This window comes from Salvelinus sp. IW2-2015, linkage group LG23 (assembly GCF_002910315.2).
Source record: "Salvelinus sp. IW2-2015 linkage group LG23, ASM291031v2, whole genome shotgun sequence".
In the NCBI taxonomy this organism is placed as follows: domain Eukaryota; kingdom Metazoa; phylum Chordata; class Actinopteri; order Salmoniformes; family Salmonidae; genus Salvelinus; species Salvelinus sp. IW2-2015.
Genome location: NC_036863.1, coordinates 14,054,614 through 14,072,483, shown reverse-complemented (window position 1 = coordinate 14,072,483; position 17,870 = coordinate 14,054,614). Strand labels below are relative to the sequence as shown.

Genomic DNA, 17,870 nt, shown 5'->3' with positions numbered 1-17,870 from the left:
ACACCGTAATTTGGGCTCAATAAAAACCCTTATTACACATTCCTGCGTCTGTCTCCCGATCCTTCATGCCAACGTGACAGGTATGAATAGTTTCTGAAAGCACTGTAATTGTATGTATGTGTGGGGTACAGAGATGGGGTAGTCATTCAAAAATCATGTTAAACACCATTATTGAACATAGTTAGTCCATGAAACTTATTGTTAAGCACAATTTAGTCCTGAAGTTATTTAAGCTTGCCATAACAAAGGGATTGAATACTTAAGACATTTCAGCTTTTCTTTTTTTATGAATTTGTAAACATTTCTAAAAACATAATTCCACTTTGAGATAATGGGGTATTGTGTGTAGATCAGTGACACAAAATCTAAATGTAATCCATTTGCAATTCATGTTGCAACACAACAAAATGTGGAAAAAGTCAAGGGGTGTGTATACTTTCTGAATGCACTGTAAAGAGGCAATCCCATGCTTCAGCCTATCTGCTAATCATTAGTAGGGTCCTGCTTGGGGTAGAATACCAACGGTTCCCAGCTGGTGAGCTGCATAAAAATCAGCTGGCGGTCTGAATGAAAACATTCTTTCAACCCGTGGGTCGGCTTGCTGTTCAGAACAATTACATTGCGTGTTGGAAACATTTTAAATTAAGATAATACACATTGTTTCGAGAAAAAAAAATAAAAAAAAAATAATATAATTAAAATGTAGTTGTTGCATAAGTATTCAGCCCCTTTGTTTCAGCAAACCTAAATTAGTTCAGGAGTAAAATGTGGCTTTACAAATTACATTATATTTTGTGTGAAATAATAGGGGTTGACATTATTTTTTAATGACTAACCCTTCCTCTGTCCCCCACACATTAATCTGTAAGGTCCCTCAGTCAAGTATTGAATTTCATGCACAGAATTAACTACAAAGACCAGGGAGATTTCTGAAATCCTCATTAAGAAGGTCACTGATTGGCAGATGCTTTTCATTATGTATTAAAGCACCCAGACACATCAAAGATACATTCGTCCTTCTGAACTGAGCTGCAGGACAGGAATACAACTGCTCAGGGATGTTACTATGGGGCCAATATACAGAAATATTATTGTATGCAACAAGGCCCTAAAGTAATACTGCAAAAATACACTTTTTGGCCTAAATGCAAAGCCTTATGTTTGGTGCAAATCCGACACAACTGCCTCCTTATTTTCAATATTTGCTTGACATCGGCAAATAATGAGGAGTTTTTCAGGAGGAGCTAAGCACAGGCACAATCCTATAGGAAAACCTTCAGTCTCCTTTACACCGGAAACTGGGAGAGGAATTCACCTTTCCACAGGAAAAGGATAAGGACAACCTACAACACCTACAAGGCCAAATCTACACTGGAGTTGCTTACCAAGAAGACAGTGAATGTTCCTGAGTGGCCAAGTTACTATTTGGACTTAAACCCACTTGAAGATCTATGGCAAGACTTGAAAATCGCAGTCTAGCCATGATCCCCTACATCTTGACAGAGTTTCAAGAATTTTGAAAAGAATAATGGGCAAATGTTGCACAATCCAGGTGTGCAAATCTCTTATAGACTTTCCAAAGACTCACAGCTATAATTGATGCCAAAGGTGTTTCTAACATGTATTGACTCAGGGAACTGCATAGTTATTCAATTACTATCTTTTTGTTATTACATTTTTGTTAATCTTTAAAAATAAATATTTCAAAATTTTCTTCCTGGTTGACATAAATAAATGACATTCAATTTTAATTCCAATTTGTGAACACAATAAAATGTGAAGAAATCCAAGGGGTCTTACTACTTTTGCAAGGCACGTACAGCATATGGATGTCACACAGCCAAAGATTTTCCCCAAGCAAAATCAACTCAAAGAAGTCTGGTGCAGATTAAAACAGTTTGTGTTGACTTAGACAAATCATACATTTTTGTAAACAAATGTCTGCATTTTTTTCACAGACAAATCCCTGCACATCTACAACAGACTGGCGACGTGCTGTTTACAACAGCAAAGACAGCAAATGCAATTAACTAGTCCATGCTGATGGCTTTTCCCTGAACCTCTAATAAAGTGAGAGCAGCCCAAATGACCCACTTTAACGCGGGTGATGAAGCAGCAGCCCATTCCACTGCCATAAACGCAGACCCATTAATAACATTATTAGAGTGTAAGGGAAGTGGCAATTGCCACACAAACCCAATGTTATGTTCACTCAGCATGTTCTGCACAAACAGCTTAGCTTCCATGATCCCCCGGAGGTAGTAATAGGCAAGTAATTATAATAAAGTCCACAAATACATCTATCGCCTATGCGCAGATTTAATATCAATGTTGAGGGGTCTAGTTAGTTTTCATTCTCTGGGTTTCTGGTGGCATCTCTCAGGGGCAGACAGGGATTGAAGTGAAATTCACTAGCTTGCGTCTCAGAGAATTGTTTGCTTTCAAGTGGATGCTGTCGATCACTACTTCAATAGCTCCCTGCTTTTTCACGTTTCCATGGCAATTTGATATAAAAAAAAACACAATTCTAATTAAATGATTTTACGCACAACTAAATTAGAAATATGTTTTATGAGAAAGAAATACACTTTCACATCATAGTTAGACCATAAAAATCATATTAAATTACTAGAGGGGTTGTCATAGAATCTCAATGTTCCAGAATGGGGTGAATTTGGCAGCCATATAGGTCAGGGAGAAATCCAAACTAGTCTAATTGGAATGAATGTGTGCATGTCAGAGCAAAAACCAAGCCATGAGGTTGAAGGAATTGTCCTTAGAGCTCCGAGACAGGATTGTGTTGAGGTACAGATCTGGGGAAGGGTACCAAAACATTTATGCAGCATTGAAGGTCCCCAAGAACACAGTGGCCTCCATCATTCTAAAATGGAATAAGTTTGGAACCACCAAGACTCTTCCTAGAGCTGGCCGCCCAGCCAAACTGAGCAATTGGGGGAGAAGGGCCTTGGTCATGGAGGTGACCAAGAACCCAATGGTCACTCTGACAGCGCTCCAGAATTCCTCTGTGGAGATGGGAGAACCTTCCAGAAGGACAATCATCTCTGCAGCACTCCACCAATCAGGCCTTTATGGTAGAGTGACCAGACGGAAGCCACTCCTCAGTAAAAGGCACATGACAGCCCGCTTGGAGTTTGCCAAAAGGCACTAAAAGGACTCTCAGACCATGAGAAACAAGATTATCTGGTCTGATGAAACCAAGATTGAACTCTTTGGACTGAATACAAAGCGTCACGTCGGGAGGAAACCTGGCACCATCCCTACGGTGAAGCATGGTGGTGGCAAGATCGTGCTGTGGGGATGTTTTTCAGCGGCAGGGACTGGGAGACTAGTCAGAAAGGAAAGATGAACGGAGCCAAGTACAGAGGGACCATTGATGAAAACCTACTCCAGAGCACTCAGGACCTCAGACTGGGGTGAAGGTTGACCTTCAAACAGGACAACAACTTTAAGCACACAGCCAAGACAACACTTGAGTGGCCCAGCTAGAGCCCGGACTTTAACCTGATTGGACATCTCTGGAGAGACCTGAAAATATCTGTGCGCTCCCCATCCAACCTGACAGCGCTTGAGAGGATCTGCAGAGAAGAATGGGCGAAACTCCCCAAATACAGGAGTGCCAAGATTGTAGCGTCGAACCCAAGAAGACTCAAGGCTGTAATTGCTGCCAAAGGTGCTTCAACAAAGTACTGACTAAAGGGTTTGAATACTTATGTAAATGTGATTTCAGTTTTGTATTTTAAATACATTTGCAAAAATATCTAAAAATCTGTTTTTGCTTTGTCATTATGTGGTATTGTGCGTAGATTGATGAAAAAACGAACAATTTATTCAATTTTAGAATAAGGCTTTAACGTAACATCAAAAAGTCAAGAGTTCTGAATACTTTCACAATGCACTGTATATATGTGGGTGAGATCCTAGAAGTTGGCTCTGATGTTTTTGGGGACTGTGTGTACAGGTAGAAAGGCTGGAAAAGCTAGAGTGATCTGTTTGATGTTAATCGGTTATAAAAAGAGCTGTAAACATCCATTATACATTCGGAGAACATAGCTGGAACAATGCCTTTGATGTGCAGTGAAATGTCAATGTATCAAAATCGCCAAAAGTACATGGTCATTTTTTTTAAGGGAAAAGATTCCATTCATGTCGGATCCAAATTAAATATGAATTGGATCGAAATAGATAGATTTCGAGTCTATTATATGTTGCGAGTGTCCACTGTAAAAAGTAATCAAGGTTGCACAGATATTGGAACGATGGGCACAGCACACCTGCGTGCACGCACACACACACATTTTTATCTGCCAAGCTTTCTGAGGAAACATTAACGTGACCATGTATTTCATACTCCTCTTTTCCTTGATGTAAAGTCACGGTTGCACTTTACCTTCACTTACATCATCATGGATAGTGAAAGGTATTTTCAATTATTTGCTAAGAATTATGTTTCACAGTGATAATAGCTTGACAGATGAGATCCACTGGGACCTCATCAGAATTTCCTCTGCCGTTTGACTCTTGATACAGCATCCTGCTATAAAACCTGCGATGTTTGAATAGTCTCTACAAAGCTTGAGAATCCATCTACGTTTTACTTCTAAAAATGTTTTACACTACAGTTTCTACCCATAGTTTTGTATTATGCGCACATTTTAGGTTATCCAATGATAAATTGTGCATACATTATTCCATTTAGAGCCATTTATTTATGAACAGAAGGCTGATAAACCTTCACGGAGGGCGAAGGCTCCATCGTGACATAAATACTCTAAAGAAATCTCCTCCCAACATCCACAACATCCTTGATTCTACTTTTTCAATTAATTACCTGCGCCACCGAGTGGGTTATGTCCTGGGGTTTGGACTCCTGACTACCATCAGGGCCCGGTGACCTAGCATGTTTTAATCGCTTGGCAACTGCCATTATTAAGCTAGAGGAACACGGTCACCTGGTCCTTCATGCTAGTTACTTAGCAGTCTCTGCCCCCTGCTATTCACCAGACAATGGCCGTACTACCATACTAGCGTACTACATACTTAAACTGCGTAGTATGTACTCATCCTCGCATACTATTTAGCACATACTGTTTATTAAAAAGTATGCAGTATACCACGGCCACAACATACTACTTTTGGTGCATTGAAGACAACTGGGAAATTGGAAACAACTCAGACTGTGAAAAATTGTGACATCAGTGATTTTCAAGTCATAGAAGTCAGGGCTTTGGGATGATGCCCGAGTTTCTGACTTGCAATTCCGAGTTGGATGACCGTTCAAAAGATTTTTCCCAGTCGGAGCACGTTTTATTTCAGAGTTCCCCATTGTCTTGAACCACCATCAGTAACGGCTTCGCATATGAACTGGAAAGGATTGTATGTAGCCCCACCCAGTGACCTTTCACTATAGCAGAATGCCAGAGTGTTGTTGTTTTGGGTTAACATTAGATAGATAAGTAGCTAGCATTTGGAACAACGTATTTGGAGTAAACTTGAGTTAACCGTAGGCCTAAGCATATATCTAAAGAAGAGTCACCTGAAGCATGAAAGTAATGGGAAATGCAGTAGAGGAATGCAGTGCTCATAATGAGGACGACTGGCTAGCTAGTTAGTACTCTGAACAGAGCTTTCTGGTGCCATACACTCAAGTGGGTGCCATACATTATGAAGGAGAAGTGCAGTGGCTACATGACTCAGGCTGGTTCCAGAGTAGCTAGCCCTCTACAAGATTGTCACCAGACCCCATCTTCATCCACCATCTCCCTGACCACATTCCTCTGATGACACTCCCGTAACTCTTGCCGTGCGGTAGCAGAGAGAACAGTAAATGACCTGGCTGGCTGGAGTCTGACAATTTTTACATCCTTCCTCTGACACCGCATTTTCTTGTTTGCTTATGGTCCTATACAACTCGTTGAGTGCGATAATAGTGCCAGCATCGGTCTGTGGTGGTAAGTAGCCAGCTATGAAGACTCTCTTGGTAAATTGTATGGTCTACAGCTTACCATGAGGTATTCTAACTCAGGCAACCAGAACCTCAAGACTTCCTTAATATTAGAGATTGCGCACCAGCTGGTGTTAACAAAGAGACGCACACCACCACAAAGCTGCGTACTAACATCTGTAGCCATGAAATGCTTTGAAAGGTTGGTCCTGGCTCACATCAACACCATCATCCCAGACACCCTGGACCCACTCCAATTCGCATACCGCCCCAAGAGACTCACGGATGATGCAATCTCTATTGCACTCCACACTGCCTTTTCCCAGCTGAATAAAAGGAACACTTACAGTTGAAGTCGGAAGTTTACATACACTTAGGTTGGAGCCATTAAAACTCGTTTTTCAACCACTCCACAAATTTCTTGTTAACAAACTATAGTTCAGGCAAGTCGGTTAGGACATCTACTTTGTGCATGACACAAGTCCTTTTTCCAACAATTGTTTACAGACAGATTATTTCACCTATAATTCACTGTATTACAATTCCAGTGGGTCAGAGGTTTACATACACTAAGTTGACTGTGCCTTTAAACAGCTTGGAAAATTCCAGAAAATTATGTCATGGCTTTAAAAGCTTCTGTTAGGCTAATTGACATCATTTGAGTCAATTGGAGGTGTACCTGTGGATGTATTTCAAGGCCTACCTTCAAACTCAGTCCCTTTGCTTGACATCATGGGAAAATCAAAAGAAATCAGCCAAGACCTCAGAAAAAATTGTAGACCTCCACAAGTCTGGTTAATCCTTGGGAGCAATTTCCAAACACCTGAAGGTACCACGTTCATCTGTACAATTAATAGCACGCAAGTATAAACACCATGGGACCACGCAGCCGTCATACCGCTCAGGAAGGAGACGCGTTCTGTCTCCTAGAGATGAACGTACTTTGGTGCAAAAGGTGCAAATCAATCCCAGAACAACAGAAAATGACCTTGTGAAGATGCTGGAGGAAACAGATACAAAAGTATATATATCCACAGTAAAATGAGTCCTATATCGACATAACTTGAAAGGCCGCTCAGCAAGGAAGAAGCCACTGCTCCAAAACCGCCATAAAAAAGCCAGACTATGGTTTGCAACTGCGCATGGGGGCAAAGATCGTATATTTTGGAGAAATGTCCTGTGGTCTGATGAAACAAAAATGGAACTGTTTGGCCATAATGACCATCGTTATGTTTGGAGGAAAAAGGGGGAGGCTTGCAAGCCGAAGATCACCATCCCAACTGTGAAGCACAGGGGTGGCAGCATCATGTTGTGGGGGTGCTTTGCTGCAGGAGGGACTGGTGCAATTCACAAAATAGATGGCATCATGAGGGAGGAAAATTATGTGGATAAATTGAAGCAACATCGCAAGACATCAGTCAGGAAGTTAAAGCTTGGTCGCAAATGGGTCTTCCAAATGGACAGTGACCCCAAGCATACTTCCAAAGTTGTGGAAAAATGGCTTAAGGACAACAAAGTCAAGGTATTAGAGTGGCCATCACAAAGCCCTGACCACAATCCTATAGGAAATTTTGGGTGCAGAACTGAAAAAGCGTGTGCGAGCAAGGAGGACAACAAACCTGACTCAGTTACACCAGCTCTGTCAGGAGGAATGGGCCAAAATTCACCCAACTTATTGTAGGAAGCTTGTGGAAGGCTATCCAAAACGTTTGACCCAAGTTAAACAATTTAAAGGCAATGCTACAAAATACTAATTGAGTATATGTAAACTTCTGACCCACTGGGAATGTGATGAAAAAAATAAAAGCTGAAATAAATCATTCTCTACTATTATTCTGACATTTCACATTCTTAAAATAGTGGTGATCCTAACTGACCTAAGACAGACATTTTTACTAGGATTAAATGTCAGGAATTGTGAAAAACTGAGTTTAAATGTATTTGGCTAAGGTGTATGTAAAATTCTGACTTCAACTGTACATAAGAATGCTGTTCATAGACTACAGCTCAGTGTTCAACACCATAGTGCCCTCCAAACTCATCATTAAGCTAAGGACCCTGGGACTAAAAACCAATCTCTACAACTGGATCCTGGACTTCCTGACGGGCCGCTCCAGATGGTGAGGGTAGGCAGCAACACATCTGCCACGCTGACCCTCAACACGGGGGCCCTTCAGGGTTGTGTGCTTAGTCCGCTCCTATACTATCTGTTCATCCATGACTATGTGGCCACGTACGACTCCAACACCATCATTAAGTTTGGAGACGTTACAATGGTGGAAGGCCTGATCACAGATGACGATGAGAGCCTATAGGAAGGAGATCAGAGACCTGGTAGTGGGGTACCAGGACAACAACCTCTCCCTCAACGTCAGCAAGACAAAGGAGCTGAGCATGCCCCTATTCACATTGACTGGGCTGTAGTTGAGCAGATCGAGAGCTTCAAGTTCCTCGGCGTCCACATCACTAAGGACCTATCATGGTCCAAACACACCAACACAGTCGCGAAGAGGGCACGACAATGCCTCTTCCCCCTCAGGGGGCTGAAAAGATTTGGCATGGGCCCTCAGATCCTCAAAAAGTTATATAGCTGCACCATTGAGAGCATCTTGACTGGCTGCATTACCTCTTGGTATTGTAACTGCTTGGCATCCAACAGTAAGGGGCTACAGAGGGTAGTAACTTGGGCCAAGCTCTCTGCCATCTAGGACCTCTATACCAGGCAGTGTCAGAGAGGCCCTATAAATTGTCAGACTCCAGCCACCCAAGTCATAGACTGTACTCTCTGCTACCGCATGGCAAGCGGTACCGGATCGCCAAGTATGGGACCAAAAGGCTCCTGAACAGCTTCTACCCCCAAGCCGTAATACTGCTGAACAGTTCATCAAAAGACTACCCTGACTATTTCCATTGACCACCTTTTTATTTGCACTGACTCTCCTGCACCGGCTCTATGCACACTCACTGGGCTCTACACACACACTCACACATACTACACTGAAACACACACGCACGCACGCACGCACGCACGCACGCACGCACGCACGCACGCACGCACGCACGCACACACACACACACACACACACACACACACACACACACACACACACACACACACACACACACACACACACAATGCATACAGTACTCTCACACACAACAACAACAACAAAAAAACACATGCATATTGATGCCACACACACACATAGACACGTTCACACTCTTTCACACTCTTTACATATGCTGCTGTTGCTACTCTGTTTATTATCTAACCTGATTGCCTAGTCACTTTTACCACTACCTACATATTACCTAAATTACCTTAACTACCTCGTACCCCTGCACATTGACTCGGTACCGGTACTCCTTGTATAGGATAGCTTTCAACATCAATAGGAATTATTAATAGGTATTATGCCAATTGCAGTACATTTCTCTGAAATACTTGCTCCTTTCTAACATGTACAGTATATCTTCACACTTACATGAATTTGCTGGTGAAGCATAGGAAATAGATGGGAAAGTGTTGCTGCACTCAGAGAAAGGGGAAACTTTATTAGCTAAGTACAGCACAGAAATAAATGTCAAGATAACATACCGTGTATTTTCTTCTTCAGCCATGCAGGTGGCAGCTGCCCCTCCGGCTCACACTCCTTCACATAGATTCTGAAAATACATAAGATGAAGTACAACATTAACCAAAACAAGAGCAAAGTAGAGTTTTGTGAACTTTCAGTAGATAGCTACAATTCCACATACTTTATCAAATTGGAGTGCCAAGGTAAAACAGCAACGAGTGCAGCTTATCATTACTTTAACCATAACAGGTTATATGCAGTGAAACTAGCTAAAGTAGACCCATTCAGCCTGTAACCGTTCAGGTAGAAACTAATATTGCATAGCATGAACATTACAATCAGAATCAGCTCAACACAGATAAACTGATGTGACAAATCAGGAGAAGCAGAAGAAAAGAGAAGTGTTGGGACCAGCACCGCTGTGGAAAATAGGAATGTAGGCATTACTAATGTTAGCTATTACTAACATTAGCTATAGCTAGTGGCAGTGCATAGTGCAGTGGCAAGAGAGCTAACTATGGCCGCATGACTTATTCAAAACCTTTTTTTACTGCACTGAATTGTTCGACACTGAATTAAATGCCTGGTATTGTTATCAGACCCTGAAACATTTTGAACACAAGCCCTGGTTAGCCTAGTAGCTAGCTAGCTAACTAGGCTAATGATAAATATGAAGTTGTCCCTCAACAGCAAGCAAGTAACCATTGTTACTGTTCAAACAGTTATAACCTCTAGTCCTACTAAAAGCACATAGCCAGCTAAAGGCACGGCAGGCAGCAGGCTGCAGATCAGTTTTCAAAGATGTAACATTACAATGAAACTACTTATAAAATCAGATTGTATTGGTCACATACACATTTTTAGAAGATGTTATTGCGGGTGTAGCAAAATGCTTGTGCTCCTAGCTCCAACAGTGCAGTAGTATCTAACAATTCACAACAATACACACAAATCTAAAAGCAACAGAATGGAATTGAGAAATATAAAATTATTAGAACGAGCAATGTCGGAGTGGAATTGACTAAAATACAGTAGAATAGAATACAGTATATACATATGAGATGAGTAAAGCAGTATGTAAACATTTATTAAAGTGACTAGTGACTAGTGTTCCATTTTTTAATTGGCCAGTGATTCCATGTCTATGTATATAAGGCAGCAGCCTCTAAGGTGCAGGGTTGAGTAAACGGTTGGTAGCCGTGATGCACCGAGTGATGCACCGATATGACATTTTTGGCCGATACCAATATCCAATATTTTCCTTGCCAAAAAAACGATACCGATAACCGATATTAAAAGTTTTAGCTGCCTTTTAAGCATTCTAGTACAGTTAAATAGTTAACACACACACATGGATGCAGCGGTGTAAAGCACTGCATCTCAGTGCAAGCGGCGTCACTACAGACCCTGGTTCGAATCCAGGCTGTATCACATCCGGCCGTGATTGGGCGTCATAGGGCGGCGCACAATTGGCCCAGCGTTGTCCAAGCCGTCATTGTAAATAATAATTTGTTCTTAACTGACTTGCTTAGTTAAATAAAGGTTACACACACACCACACTGACCAAAAAGTTATTTTGTTTGCATTTACGTATGTCCCCATTACCAGTAAAACATAATCGAAACATATTTCTTTCACTTACTTTCTGTGCTGTTTTGTTGTTCATTTGTTCAGTTGTTTCATTCTCAACCAGAAATTCTATGGAACGCCGTTTGGGTCTTTGCGTGTCAAAAACGATACATGTCAAATAACACGACATAATCTGTTTCAGTAGCTATAGTAAGCTAGCTAACTATATAGCTAGCTGTCATCATCTAAAAATAACACATTTATAATACAGTTCTTATTTGATTAATGGTGGTCGGACCTATCTATGTGAAGCTAGCCACAATAAGGATTAGCCACAATAGTGAACTTTGGGGTTAGCCTTCAAAATTATTTGCACATCATCATATGCTCATTTATCACTCCAGTGTTAATCTGCTAAATTGTAATTATTCGCTCCTATGGCCTATTTATTGCCTACCTCCTCATGCCTTTTGCACACACTGTATATAGACTTTCTTTTTTTCCTACTGTGTCATTGACTTGTTTATTGTGTTATTGGCTTGTTTATTGTTTACTCCATGTGTAACTCTGTGTTGTTGTCTGTGTCACACTGCTTTGCTTTATCTTGGCCAGGTCGCAGTTGTAAATGAGAACTTGTTCTCAACTAGCCTACCTGGTTAAATAAAGGTGAAATAAAATAAAAAATGTCATAAAAAAATAGAAGTATGGCATAATTCTACTATTTGTATTAATTTGCATCACTGTCAATTACATATTTTTATTTTGAAGGCAAACCGCAAATTCCACTATTGTGCCTAATCCTTATTGTAGCTAGCTTCACAACACATAACCCAGTCCGGTCGAGCCTCACTAGCCAGATGAAGCTAGCTGGCTGCTTATAACGTTAGCTTTGGGCAACAGGGTTAAGTAGCTGGCTAGCTATTTATTTTCATGAACTGAAGTTCAATTTCAATAGGCGAACAACAAGTGTCAACCTAGCTAATATTTACTCACAAGGATTCCTAAATCATTGCTAAGAATAATGAAAATGACTGCAGTTTTTACTGGTCATTGTTTTCAGGCTGGTTGCATTGGTGCTTGCTACTGTAGGTACCCCAGAAGTTACGGTTGAACAAATGATGCTTTATTACCAACGCGGTATTGTAAACACATTGTTTGTGGCCGGTGTTTGCTTGTTTGACTTTTTTGTACAGCTTTGACAGTGTTACTGTATCTTTTTTGAGACGCAAAGACTCAAACGGCGTTCCATAGTATGTATGTCCTGAAGCTATTACTGTGTAACTCTGGTAGGGCAACATCGGAAAAATAGCGCACTTAATGTTAATGGTAATGTTAACCGGTGCTCGACCAGTCGGCGAAAGGCAACATCACCCATGACAGAGAACGGTTGATTGTCAAGGGCAATGAATTCCATTATCTTGGCTTTAATGGATTTTGCCTTTGAGTTGTCTCGCTGAAATGTTGACTGCTCAATCCACACAGCAGACATTGTGGGCTAATTTAGGAATGCTGTGTTGCACGTATAGCGCAAAATTTTACGTGGCGTGATTACGTCATGTACCTTCGTTATATAGGTAAGCACGTCAGCTTTGACATCGATTTTGCAAATCGGGCGTTAAACTAGTGCATCCTTAATTTTTACCCATCTACCAATATGTGCCCTTCTTTGCGAGGCATTGGAAATCCTGTTTGTGATTGAATCTGTGTTTGAAATTCGCTGCTTGACTGAGGGACCTTATAGATAATTGTATGCGTGAGAAACAGAGATGAGGTAGTCATTAAAAAATAATGTTAAGCACTATTATTTCACACAGAGTGAGTCCATGCAACTTATTACTCTACCTTGTACCTTAGAGGCAGCAGCCAGTAACTGAAAGGTTGCTGGATCGAATCCCCGAGCTGACAAAGCAAAAATCTGTCGGTCTGCTGTTCCCCTGGGCGCCGAAGACGTGGATGTCGATTATGGCAGCCCCCCGTACCTCTCTGATTGAGAGGGGTTGGGTTAAATGCGGAAGACACATTTCAGTTGAATGCATTCAGTTGTACAACTGACTAGGTTTCCCCGTTTCCCCTTTCCCCTATGTACAGTACATGGAACACTGGTCAGTTTAATAATTGAACACTGGTCACTTGAAATAATGTTTACATACTGTTTTACCCACTTCATATGTAAATACTGTATTCTAGTCAAGGTCTATCCTATTTAACTATTGCTGTACATATACTATTCTTCAGATATACTACATATTCTATCCATATACTGTCCATATTGTCTATCCCATCAAATATATACAGTGAATTCGGACCCCTTGACTTTTTCCACATTTTGTTACGTTACAGCCTTGTTCTAAAATCATTTCAATTGTTTGTTTTTTCCTCATCAATCTACACACAATACCCCATAATGACAACACAAATCAATTTCGAGTCTCATAGTAAAGGGTCTGTATACTTATGTAAATAAGGTATTTCAAATATATATATATATATATATATATATATATATATATATATATATATATATATATATATATATATTGCAAACATTTTTAAAAACCTGTTTTTGCTTTGTCATTATGTGGCATTGTGTGTGATTGATGAGGAAATGTTTCTATTTTATAAACACCTCCCTCTGCAACTGGATCCTGGACTTCCTGACGGACCGCCCCAGGTGGTAAGGGTAGGCAACAACACATCTTCCTCGCTGATCCTCAACACTGAGGCCCCTCAGGGGTTTGTGCTTAGTCTCCTCCTGTACTCCCTTTTCACCCACGACTGCGAGGCCAAGCACGACTCCAACACCGTAATTAAAGCAGTGTGGTGCCAGGTCAACAACCTCTCCACCAATGTGAGCAAGACAAAGGAGCTGATTGTTGTCTACAGGAAAAGCAGGGCCAAACAGGCCCCTATTAGCATCGACGCGGCTGTAGTGGAGCGGGTTGAGAGCTCCTTGGTGTCCACTTCACTTACAAACTATCATGGTCCAAACACACCAAGACAGCCATGAAGAGGGCTCAACAACACCTTTTCCACCTCAGAAGACTGAATAGATTTGGCATGGGTCCCCAGATCCTCAAAAAGTTATTCAGCTGCACCATCGACAGTATCCTGACTGGTTGCATAACCGCCTGGTATGGCAACTGCTTGACATCCGACCTTAAGGCGCTGCAGAGGGTAGTGCGGTACATCACTGGGGCCAATCTTTTATTTTTATTGGCCAGTCTGATATATGGCTTTTTCTTTGCAACTCTGCCTAGAAGGCCAGCATCCCAGAGTTGGCTCTTCACTGTTGACGTTGAGTCTGGTGTAATGCGGATATTATTTAATGAAGCTGCCAGTTGAGGACTTGTGAGGCGTCTGTTTCTCAAACTAGACACTCAAATGTACTTGTCCTCTTGCTCAGTTGTGCACCGGGGCCTCCCACTCCTCTTTCTATTTTGATTAGAGCCAGTTTGCGCTGTTCTTTGAAGGGAGTAGTACACAGCGTTGTACGAGATCTTCAGTTTCTTGGCAATTTCTCGCTTGGAATAGCCTTAATTTCTCAGAACAAGAATAGACTGATGAGTTTCAGAAGAAAGTTATTTGTTTCTGGTCATTTTGAGCCTGTAATCGAACCCACAAATGCTAATGCTCCAGATACTCAACTAGTCTAAAGAAGGCCAGTTTTATTGCTTCTTTAAACAAGACAACAGTTTTCAGCTGTGCTAACATAATTGCAAAATGGTTTTCTAATGATCAATTAGCCTTTTAAAATGATGAACTTGGATTAGCTAACACAATGTGCCATTGGAACACAGGAGTGATGGTTGCTGATAATGGGCTTAAAAATCATCCGTTTCCAGCTACAATAGTCATTTACAACATTAACAATGTCTACACTGTATTTCAGATCTATTTGAGGTTATTTTAATGGAAATTAAATGGGTATTTCAAAGGGTATTTGAAAGGGAAATGGATATTTCAAAGGGTATTTCTAAGTGACCCCAAACTTTTGTAAGGTAGTGTATATATACAGTACCGGTCGAAAGTTTGGACACACCTATTCATTCAAGGGTTTTTCTTAATTGTTTACTATTTTCTGCATTGTAGAATAATAGTGAAGAACTCAAAACACGTAAAACACATATGGAATCATGTAGTAACCAAAAAAGTGTTAAACAAATCAAAATATATTTTATATTTGAGATTCTTCAAAGTAGCCACCCTTTGCCTTGATCACATCTTTTCACACTCTTGACATTCTCTCAACCAGCTTCATGAGGTAGTCATCTGGAATGCATTTCAATTAACAGTTCAGCCTTGTTAAAAGTTAATTTGTGGAAATTATTTCCTTCTTAATGCATTTGAGCCAATCAGTTGTGTTGTGACAAGGTAGGGGTGGTATACAGAAGCTATCCCTATTTCGTAAAAGACCAAGTCCATTTTATGGCAAGAACAGCTCAAATAAGCAAAGAGAAATGACAGGCCATCATTACTTTAAGACATGTAGGTCAGTCAATCCTGAAAATGTCAAGAACTTTGATAGTTTCTTCAAGGTCAGTCGCAAAAACCATCAAGCGCTATGATGAAACTGGCTCTCATGAGGACCACCACAGGAAAGGGAGACCCAGAGTTACTTCTGCTGCACAGGATAAGTTCATTAGTTACCAGCCTCAGAAATTGCAGTCCAAATAAATGCTTCACAGAAGACACATCTCAACATCATCTTTTCAGAGGAGACTGCGTGAATCAGGCCTCAGATGCTGCAAAGAAACCACTACTAAAGGACAACAATAATAAGAAGAGACTTGCTTGGGCCAATAAACACGAGCAATGGAAATTAGACCAGTGAAAATCTGTCCTTTGGTCTGATGAGTCCAAATTTGAGATCTTTGGTTCCAACCGCCGTGTCTTTGTGAGACTTAGTGTAGGTGAACGGATAATATCCGCATGTGTGGTTCCCACCGTGAAGCATGGAGGAGGAGCTGTGATGGTGTGGGGGTGCTTTGCTGGTGACACTGTCAGTGATTTATTTAGAATTCAAGGCGCACTTAACCAGCATGGCTACCACAGCATTCTGCAGTCATACGCCATCCCATCTGGTTTGCGCTTAGTGGGACTGTCATTTGTTTTTCAACAGGAAACTGACCCAACACCCCTCCAGGCTATTTGACCAAGAAGGAGAGTGATGGAGTGCTGCATTAGATGACCTGGCCTTCCCAATCACCCGACCTCAACCCAATTGAGATTGTTTGGGATGAGTTGGACCGCAGAGTGAAGGAAAAGCAGCCAACAAGTGCTCAGGATATGTGGGAACTCCTTCAAGACTGTTGAAAAGCATTCCAGTTGAAGCTGGTTGAGAGAATGTCAAGAGTGTGCAAAGCTGTCATCAAGGCAAGGGTTGCTACTTTGAAGAATCTAAAAATATAAAATATATTTTTTTTTTGAAAACTTTTTTGGTTACTACATTATTCCATATGTGGTATTTCATAGTTTTGATGTCTTCACTATTATTCTACAATGTAGAAAATATTCAAAATATAGAAAAATTAGTAGGTTGAATGAGTAGGTGGGTCCAAACTTTTGGCTGAGCAAATTTTTACTCCTGAACTTATTTGGACCTGCCAAAACAAACGGGTTGAATTCTTATCGACTCAAGACATTTCAGCTTTTCAGGCTTTATTAATTTTTTAAACATTTCTAAAAACATCATTCCACTTTGACATTATGGGGTATTGTGTGTAGGCCAGTGACAAATAATCTTAATTTAATCTATTTTAAATTCAGGCTGTAACACAATAAAATGTGGAAAAAGGGGTGTGAACACTTTCTGAAGTAACTGCATCTGTCGGCCCTATCCATTCTAATAATCATGATTAGCTAAAATAATGGATGTGACAATTGTTACACGTAAGTTCAAATTCACATAGCAGTCTAATGTATAAATAAAAATTCACATAGCACTAGCTTGTTTCCTTGGTAACACATTTTCTTGGGAAAATACTAGCTAGCTAAGCATCGCTGCTAAATGTTAGCTAACTTCTTATGACAATCAAATTCAACAATGCCAATAATGTTTTAAATTTGACTTTTGAAAGATCACCTCAAAGATGTAACACTGTTTTACAACACTTTTGGTTTCGCCTCTTGGGAACATTTTCCTTGCTAGTGGTCACTAAATGTGCCGGAAATGACATGCAACAACGCTGGATAAAAGTTTGCTAAATGTATACTGGCTCACAAGCTAAATTCACTTGCATCCTTTCTTTTCGTAGGTGGGCAAATCTTTTTTAGATTTTTACAATTTTATGTTAGAACTACTTTTTACCCATTAAATATTTTTTTTTGCTGTGCATTTACTGAGAAATTTACTGAGAAATAATCAACACCCCGCCAACAATGTAATTTATTGTTTTAATATGTTGGTAAAAGCAATAAGGTACCACAGGATTTGTGCTATATGCACAATATAACACGACTAAGGGCTAAGAACAAGGCCCTACACACTAAGCACACTGATACTCCAACACACATGCAAACATTCACTCCACCATTTGCTCATGTAACCGATGTGAAATGGCTAGCTAGTTAGCGGGGTGCGCGCTAATAGCATTTCAATCGGTGACGTCACTCGCTCTGAGACCTTGAAGCAGTTGTTCCCCTTGCTCTGCAAGGGCCGCGGCTTTTGTGGAGCAATGGGTAACGATGCTTCGATGGTGGCTGTTGTCTATGTGTGCCTGGTTTGAGCCCAGGTAGGGGCGAGGAGAGGGACGGAAGCTCAA

The 17,870-nt window shown here is 40.8% G+C and overlaps 1 protein-coding gene across 2 annotated transcripts in view; it reads left to right on the top strand.

Annotated features, from left to right (window-relative positions):
* Window positions 1–17,870, top strand: part of LOC111950921 (opioid-binding protein/cell adhesion molecule) — a 341,587-nt gene that overhangs the window by 277,250 nt on the left and 46,467 nt on the right. The gene's annotated exons all lie outside the window — the stretch shown is intronic.